The sequence below is a fragment of the Kogia breviceps genome, chromosome 5, assembly GCF_026419965.1.
Source record: "Kogia breviceps isolate mKogBre1 chromosome 5, mKogBre1 haplotype 1, whole genome shotgun sequence".
Classification (NCBI taxonomy): domain Eukaryota; kingdom Metazoa; phylum Chordata; class Mammalia; order Artiodactyla; family Physeteridae; genus Kogia; species Kogia breviceps.
The window spans coordinates 97910562-97919705 of NC_081314.1; the positions used below are offsets into that span (position 1 = coordinate 97910562).

The 9144-nt window shown below is 41.7% G+C and overlaps 1 pseudogene; it reads left to right on the plus strand.

Moving 5' to 3' along the window:
- The first annotated feature begins 7914 nt into the window (after positions 1–7914).
- LOC131756871 (small ribosomal subunit protein uS19-like) lies at positions 7915–8804 on the plus strand (annotated as a pseudogene).
- The last annotated feature ends 340 nt before the right edge of the window (positions 8805–9144 follow it).

Sequence of the window (9144 nt, forward strand, 5' to 3'; positions counted from 1 at the left end):
GAGGACACACCAGAGAACCATGCCTTTGCTTTAATGGGTATTGCACTCTTCTGGGGACAATGTGACAGACAACAAATTATACAAAAATATATATACCAGAAGTGCAAAGAAATATAGAACAGAGTATGGGATAAGGGGTGTGCCTGTGGGGAGTCGGGGACATTTTAGAATTTATAGTCAAAGAAAGTCTGTGATAGGTGATATTTGAGTGGCTACTTAATTGAAGCAGAGTGCCGATGTGCATACCCAGAGGAAGGACATGTCAGGCAGTGTGGGATTTAGGATTAAGCTACTCTCTCAGACCCAGTATTTGATCCAGTGACCCTGTGATTAAAAAAAAATGAGCTATCAAACCATGAAAATACATGGAAGAAACTTACATGCATATAACTAAGCAGCCAGTCTGAAAAAGCTATCCAATGTGTGATTTCAATACATGACGTTCTTGAGAAGGTAAAACTACAGAGACAGTAAAAGATCAATGGATAGATAACAGGGGTCTGTGAGGAAGGAGGGATGAATGAGTGGAACACAGGGGATTTTTAGGGCAGTGGAACCATTCTGTATGATACTGAAATGGTGAACACATGGTATTATGCATTTATCAAAACCCACAGAATGTACAACAGAATGAACCCTAATGTGAACTATGGACTTCAGGTAATAATAATGTGTTGATATTGGTTCATCAGTTATAACGTACCACACTAATGCAAGTTGTTAATAATAGGAGTGTGTGTGCATGCAAGATAGTGAGGGAGAGAGAGGTGGGTGGGAGAAAGGGAGTATATGGGGAATCTGTTCTTTCTGCACAGTTTTTCTGTAAATTCAAAATTCTCTAACAAATAGTTCTTTTTTAAAAAGGGAAGAATGCATAAAGGGATGAGAAGAATTTGTTACTGCTTTTGCAATCTACCACAGCATCAAAGACCATCTGCCAAAGCTTACCCTCCAGATTCACTTCCTAATTCAGCTACCCAGCCTCCTGGTCCAATGACCTACCAACCCCCAACCCAGTCCCTGATACAACTGCATTTCTATACCCAGGTGCATTTTCTGATGTTATTCCTTTAGCTGGGGGGGGGGGGGGGGCTCTGAACTCCTCTTCTCTGTGTATTAAAATTCTGTTCATTTCTTAACCAGATTCTCTTACTTTCTCCATGAATCTTGTCAGTATCCTTTAGTCAAAAAGAATCCCTTCTTCCTTTGCATTCCAGCAACACCCTGCAAGTACCTTATTACTGATCCTGGTTGGCCTTATATTATGCTGTTATTATACCTGTTTTTTATGTTTTCCTTGAAGGCCAGTCCCTTGTCTTAATTTTCTTTGATTCAACTATAAAGCTAAACACAGTGCAAGGCACATAACTGGAATGGAGTGAATGTTGACTGGAAATTGTAATTAAACGTAGAAGAGATGTGATAATTTAGTCATGAAGGTCCTGTTTTCTTGGCTTTTTTCTAAGGAGTTTGGATTTCCTGGTCCTCTTTCACTGCTAATGAGGCAAATGCCATTTTATTTGTAAAATATAAAGAACGGTATGGAGAGAAAGTTTTTAAATTACACAAATGATAAAAATAGCAAATGATTTCATGTAAAGTATGTGGTGGAAAGGGAAATTGGATCTATTGCATATAAAGAATATGACATTTAACTTATGGGCTGTGGTGAAGTAAAATACATATAAATTATTAGCTATTGCAGCCAGTAGATTCCTACTGTAATTGACAATGCTAACATTATAAACTTAGAGTTTCACAAGAATGAATTTGGTATTCAATAGTGTACCATTTGGGGGTACAGTTTTCTTTAGTACTTTGACAATCGGAAACAACAGGAATGAGTTACTGATTTTAATTGATAAGCAGATTGCCTTTTGCCAACTATTGAGCTCTAATGGCCCAAGGTCTGTTCATTATTTCAACATCATTTCTGTGCAGTTGAAATAAAATGATCAATTCATCTTTTAAGCACAGCATCTGTGTTTCAAGGGCAAGTTGAGAATGGAAGTAAAAATTGATTTTGTGGACGAGTCTCAGAGGGGTACTGGCTCGCTCCCTTCAGGAAAGTCCCATCTCTGAGCAAAAGGCAGCTGCTAGAATTAGGGCACGAGTGACAGATACGTGTAGGTTTAGTACACAACCTATGGAGCAGTTTTAAAGTGGTAACAACTGACATAAGTGAAAGCTAATCTAATGCTACATTAGCTGAGAAAAACAAGTGAGCAATACTTACTCAGTGTTACACACCTGGAAGGGAAAGAAGGCCATGACCAGAACTATACATGGGCTCTACCGCTGCCACTATGAGGGACAAGTAGGGCTGGAATAGGAACCAAGGAGGGAGACTCTCCATTGATGGGAAACTCTACCTTCTCCAAAACTAGATAATGGTTTCACATAATTCCCTAGGTTTTGTAATATACACTTATCAATACAAATGCTTGTATGGATGTGCTTAGTGAGTACTGTTTATTTAGAAAATGGTGCTCAGAAATATATGTACTCTAAAGTGTATATGTAGGACTAAGATAACACCAGAAAAAATAATCTGTAGTAGTCAGAAAGAATCTTAGGTTAATGCATGTAGCCCAGAATGTAGGGGAAAAAATGAGCAAGACCATGATATGCATAAACCCAACTGACTATCCATATCCTACATGACAAGCAAGACATGCCTAGTTGGAAAAGCTCCATAGATTCACTGACACCCCAAACTTTGATTAAAAAGATAGCCTCCTCCTGTTGTTTAGTTTTCAGTGACGGAGCCTAGAGTTCATCAGATCCATTCCACTGCTGTGAACACTAGCCCAAGCAGTCATCTCTATCCCTCCCCCTTCTCTCTCTCTCTCTCTCTCTCTCTCTCTCTCTCTCTCTCTCTCTCACACACACACACACACACACACACACACACACACCCCTTCAGACTCAAAGGGGAGTAATGACAAAGTTCATTTACCAAATCATAATAAAAAATATTTAACTCATTTGGTTGTTCTGATTATTAAATGAGCCAAACTTTATAAAATGCCTTGCACATGGAACTCTCATAGAAATTGCTACTGCTGTTACTACTGTCTGGCTCTGAGGCAACACATAATCTAGGTATTAAAAATTATGCATAATGAGTCAGTTGTGAAATAATGTAAAGAACTGATCTTGGAATCTCATCAGCCTGGGTTTGAAACCACTTACTAACAACTGAGAGTTTGGCTTATTTACTCAGCTTCCCTGAATCTCCACTTCTTCCTCTGTAAAATGGAGCAGTAATATTTACCTCAGGATTGTTGTAAGGAATTAATGTATAATAACTAGGAAGTAGGTGGTGATTGATAAATGTCAACGTCTTCTGAGATTTCCTCCTAAACATTTCCTGTGAGAGTCTCCACTCCAGACATGAGCATGCAGCACGGGAATAAGTGGGTTGTACACCCGATATTCCTTCCAACGCTGAGTGATTGATGGAAACCTGTTATCTCTTTCTGAGCAGCAGCTGCTGTTGACTGCCACACAAGTGCCCCCGGAAACATGCTGTTAGCAGATAGTGATGCTTTATTGACCATAGTCAGCTGACCATTTCTCTGGAGGAGCGAAAATCCCAAATACAGTGTGTGAACCAATGTGGCCCAACTATTCAGAATTTGGTCCCGGATGGATACAAGAGTGATCACATCCTTAACTACCCCATTTCCAGCAACTTTGTATGCTTACAAAGCACTGAAAGCCCATTCATTGTTAAGTGCTCACCTACAATGCCCCAATTTATATGTTTATCTTGAAAGCCAATTATATTCCTAAATTTGTTTTGCAACTTTTCTCCCAGGAAATTTCTAGCCATTCTCTAGAGTTAAGCTATTGTATGACTTTTTAATCTCCTTCCAGAATACTTCCCGGCTCTATTTGGCACGTAGAAGTTAGCCATGAGATTTGAAGTGAATACTAATGTGACTCCTGTACTAGCCCTTCTGCAAAGAGGCAGAGTAATCTTGGAGGCAAGCGCTTTACAGTATGATACAATTCTTATTATCTCCCTGTATGGGACCTATATTAGTTAAGCCTCGTTTCTCTCAATTGTGAAATGGAGAGAACGCATTCTAGTAAAGAATGGTTGATGCTTAAGTGAATGCATGAAAGGAAAATGCCTAGCACGTAGTTGATACTCTACTTTTTAATGGGTCTTCCTTTTTTATACAGATTTGCTCAATCTATCTTCTTAATCCCCCTTGTTAAAAACTTACTCTGAACCTCTTGCCCATTTCAACTCAGCCCGGTCATAACTTGAGAGAAGCAATCTGTGAGCAAGTAGTTGCAGCAATGCCTCAGTGCTTCAATCCCAAAGCTTCAGTGCTTGGTGATGGCTTGGGAAGGATGGCGCCTTCCTAGGAAGAAGTGACACTATGGTTCCACCTTCTGTGAGACCACAGGCAGCCTGACAGACAAGAACATTTCCTGGGTTCCCACTGGGCTCAAAGAACCTGATTAGGTTCGGTGAGGGATGACAAAGGAAGGAGAAGATGGGCCTCCTGCCTGGCTGCTTCTTCCACCAACTGCTTAGAAGCCTGAGAGAAGCCGGGGAGTCAAGGTTAGCTGGAAGATGGCACACCACAGTGCCCTCTACTCAAGGAGAGCTCATTTTGAGCTGGCAAGTATTCTATCTGTTAGCACAGAAAATGTTCATTCCCGGAGTAAGGGAATTGGGAGTTAACCAGATCCAGGGCACCCAGGAGGCCTTGTAAATCACAGAGACGCTGAACAACCTCAAAACTCTGCTGAGAACACTGAGACTATGTATTCCAGTCACAAAGGAGCACAGAAGCCTTTTGTAAACCAAGGGAAGGTAGATGCTGTGGGACTGCTTCGCGGAGAGGACAAAATCTAGGACAGCAGCTACAATAAAGCCACAGCTAAGCCACAGTCCTCCTGGTGTCTATTTTTACTCAGTCCTTCTTAAATTTTCTGATTTGTCTTTTGTGGATATTGCCTGATCAAAAAGAAAATCTCTTGTTTGACCAGAGAAGGGCTGGGAATGGCAGGGGAGGTGTGCAGAGGCCAGGTGGGGGCTTGTTTATCTCTACGGTGGATCCGTCCCTCCTTCGGAAGAGCAGGCTGTTCCACTCTGAGATAATGGGGAGCATAATGCCCTGCCGTCTCAATTATTTCTGAAATTCAAACTTGCAAGGGCGGATTCACGTGTTTGCATTTAGGAGAAAACCCAAGCCCTCCCACATAGTCGTGCGCTTTGTTCACACGGTTTTCTTCTGCGAGTTTCACCCTCCCCGGGAAAACTAGATTCTCACAGAAACTAAACTGAAGTGCAAGATTAATCCAGGTTGGTTACATGCCAGTTGTTTTCTACAAACCTTTGAAGGTGGATGTGTGACAGACATTTCTAATTATTTATAATGACACTTTTATTACTATGGTTCTTTTCTCCTAAGGACTTTGTGATTTCAGCATGCTCTAGAAGGCTAGAGTTATTCATCACAGCTTATTTATTTAAAACTTGAGGTGAGGTGAATATGGAAATAAGCAATCTAAAACTTTCTTATAAAATCATATTTTATAAGTCTTTCATTAACATTTTTATATCGCAAAGAGTGCTTACTTTCCTGCTCCAATTCAGTTATATATATATTTTTCAAGACAAATTTCAAAGTTGTAACTTAAAACAATTTAAAACAATCAAAGTCAATAATGCTTAAAAGCAACTTTAGTATAGGAGAAAAACTCCATATTTGAGACAAAACACTACGTTTAGTTTAGCTGTACCACTTTAGAAAATGTTATTTAACCTTTCCAGCCTCAGTGTCTTTAGGTATAAAACAAGGATGAAGATGTCTACGTGACTGAATTGTGGTTATGAGAGTTGACTGTGATTAATTAAGTGCATGAAAGCTACCAGGTGAAACAGTTTGATAACTAGTGTTTTCCTGGGTAAATATCACATAGACACTAATGTTCACAGAATTGAAGAAAAGCTTTGAACAGAGGTTCATATTTGAGGATCATGGATAAAGGTTCAAAGACGGGCTTCTTCAGGAAGCCCATGAATACCCTGAAAACAATGTGCAAAACTTCTGGGCATCTGCGTATGTTAGGAATCTCTGGGTTGTGACAGAAACTGAACCCATACCAGCTTATTTCTATCAAGAAAGTACAGGTAGAAGCCTGGGTAGCTTGGGAACAGGTGGAATCAGGGCTTGGAATACAGCCAAGGTGCTCCACCTAGTGGCTCTGTTTCTTCTTCAGATGGGCATTATCTGTAAGCAGATAGGGTGAGGGATCCTTCAGAAAGACAACCAGGCATGACTTTCTTGACACAAGCCATTTTGGCCTAAACTGTTTTGCGATCTAAGCCTGGCCATTATGCTTGCCCTAGAACAGGTCTCAGTAACTAATATTCTTAAGGGAAGTAAGGGAATGCAGGAAGGAAAGAAGTAAAAGCAGTCAAGAAACAATAGTTGAGCAATAAAACAGAGTCCTAGTTCCTCCTTAAGGGATCTACATAAAAATCTGATACAAGTCTGAGTTCTGCAGGAACTAAGCCCCCCACCCAGCTGGAGGATGGAATAATGATGTTGACCCTCCTGCCTTCAATCAACTAAAGCCTGGACTCTGGCAACCTTTGCCCCAATGCTGTGGTGAATTCTTCTCTGCTCAAGACCCTTCATGAGTATGCATGTTCCCTTAGCTTAGAACTTCCCCAGTTTTGCAGTTCGGGGAGACACTGCTTTGGGAAAGACCCCTGGTGTTCTCCTTACTTGCTGCAGGTAATGATAAATCCTTCCTTCTCCCGATCATTGGCTTTTGGTTTTGTCTTTTGGCTCAACACCCACCAAGAGGCGACCCTAGTTTTTGTTTAACATATTCACTTTTACACAGGTGACCAGCTTCTTAAAAACATATTGAGGGGCATGGATTCAGACGATTACATCACCCATACTAGAGAGGAATTGGTTCTCTCTCTTCCCAAGTTAAGAAGTCTCAGGAAAGGACACTGATCATTCTGTCTTGAGCACAACATCACGGTAGCCAGGAGGCAGGGAATTTAAGATGCTAGTGGGGACCACTTGCATGACAGAGTAGGAAAAAAAGAACATTTCCTAGGATAAAAAGGGGCTTGAGTGTGGCTCCAGGGAGACAATTCACATAAATGGACTATTTTGTGGGTATTCTTGATCAGATTTTCAAAAGTTTTCATTCACCATAGAAGAACCACATATCTGCAGATTTGAGAATTAAGAGGTTGTTTCCTTTTGTGGAAATATCTTGTGGCAGATATTTCTTAAAGAAACACAATGTTTCTGCGAGTATGTAAAAAGTTTTCACTTAACTGCAGTCCTATGATTAAAAAATTAATGCAAAGTTATTTATTCATAACCTTCACATAAATTAATATTCCAACTGAAGTGCACAGAAGACTCCAATTAAGTTTAATAATTCTCAGTGGGCATCTTAGGTTCCATAAAAATGGCTAACATCTGTAACTGGCTGTCAATTTAGCTCAACAAATATTTGAATACTTATTATGCATAGCATTTTTTTTTTTCTTTTGTGGTACCCGGGCCTCTCACTGTTGTGGCCTCTCCCGTTGCGGAGCACAGGCTCCGGACGCGCAGGCCCAGCGGCCATGGCTCACGGGCCCAGCCGCTCCGTGGCACGTGGGATTCTCCCGGACCGGGGCACGAACCCGTGTCCCCTGCATCGGCAGGCGGACTCTCAACCACTGCGCCACCAGGTAAGCCCTATGCATAACATTTGAGCTTAGATAATGTTAAGAGAGTTGACCACTTGAGGAGAACATCCTTAGTATCTGTGACGATTAATTTTACGTGTCAACTTGGCTAGGCTACAGTGTCCAATTGTTTATCAAACGCCAGTCTTGACGTTGCTGTGAAGGTATTTTTAGATGTGATGAACACTGAAATCAGTAGACGAGTAAAGCAGGTCAGTTTCCATACTGTGCGTGGAGACTAATCAGCTGAAGGCCTTAAAAGCAAAGACAGGTTTCTCAAAGTGGCAATCTGGCCTCAAGACCGCAGCATAAAAACCTTGCCTAAATTTCCAGCCAGCAGACTTACAGACTGCAGATTTGGGGCTGAACATTGTAACAACAGCGCTGCCTGGAATTTCCAGCCCGCTCTACAGATTTCAGACTTGCAAGTCCCCACAATCATGGGAACCAATTCCTTAAACTAAGGCAGAGTCTCTCTCTTTCTCTCTCTCTCCTATTGGTTTTGCTTCTCGAGACTTTTGGCTAATACAACATCCCTAAAAGATAAAGGGTATCTAAAATTTAGAAGAAAAAGCCAACAACCCAAGAATAAAATGAGAAGAAGCAGACCTTCCACAAGTTCACCTACCTTGGCGTGAACCTCGATCACCTGCTTGGCCAAGTCCTACCAGCAGCTCGGGCCGCGGGGCTGCGGGGCTGCGGGGCTGCGGGGCTGAGGGGCCGCGGGGCCGCGGGGCCGCGGGGCTGCGGGGCTGCGGGCGTAGGAACCAGCCTGCGGAGGAAGCCTACTCCCGACTAAAGCGGCTGCGCAAGACTGAGACCGAGGCGCCGCCCACGAGAAGCCCGACGTGGTTGAGTTGCACCTGAGGGTCATAATCGTCCTTCCTGAGATGGTGCGTAGCATGGGAGGGGCGTCTACAACGGCAAGAGCTTCAACCAGGTGGAAATCAAGCCTGAGATGATGGGCCCCTACCTGAGTGAGTTCTCCAGCACCACCTACAGGCCCGTGAAATACAGTGGGCCCGGCATCAGGACCACCCACTTCCCGTGCTTCTTCCCGCTCAAGTAGCCTGACAGCCAATAAAGGAACAGCCGTCTCAAAAAAAAAAGTGTTCTGTGACTGTTTCACATAAAAAGAAATACAAAAGATACTTAATGTTGCTCAAAATTAGGGATGTCACATTAACAGTAAGTTAAAATACCTATCTTACATATCAGAATGACAAAAAATCAAATACTTTAATTTCTTATTAAAAAACAAACGAACTCAATTGTTGATTATGTAACCACACAGATGAAAGTTACTTCTGGTTAAAAAAAAACTTCAAGTGATTACTTTTAGTAGTAAATACATTATTTTAAAACTACAAAAGGTGTGTTTAAGATAAAACTAGGTAATTACATTAAGG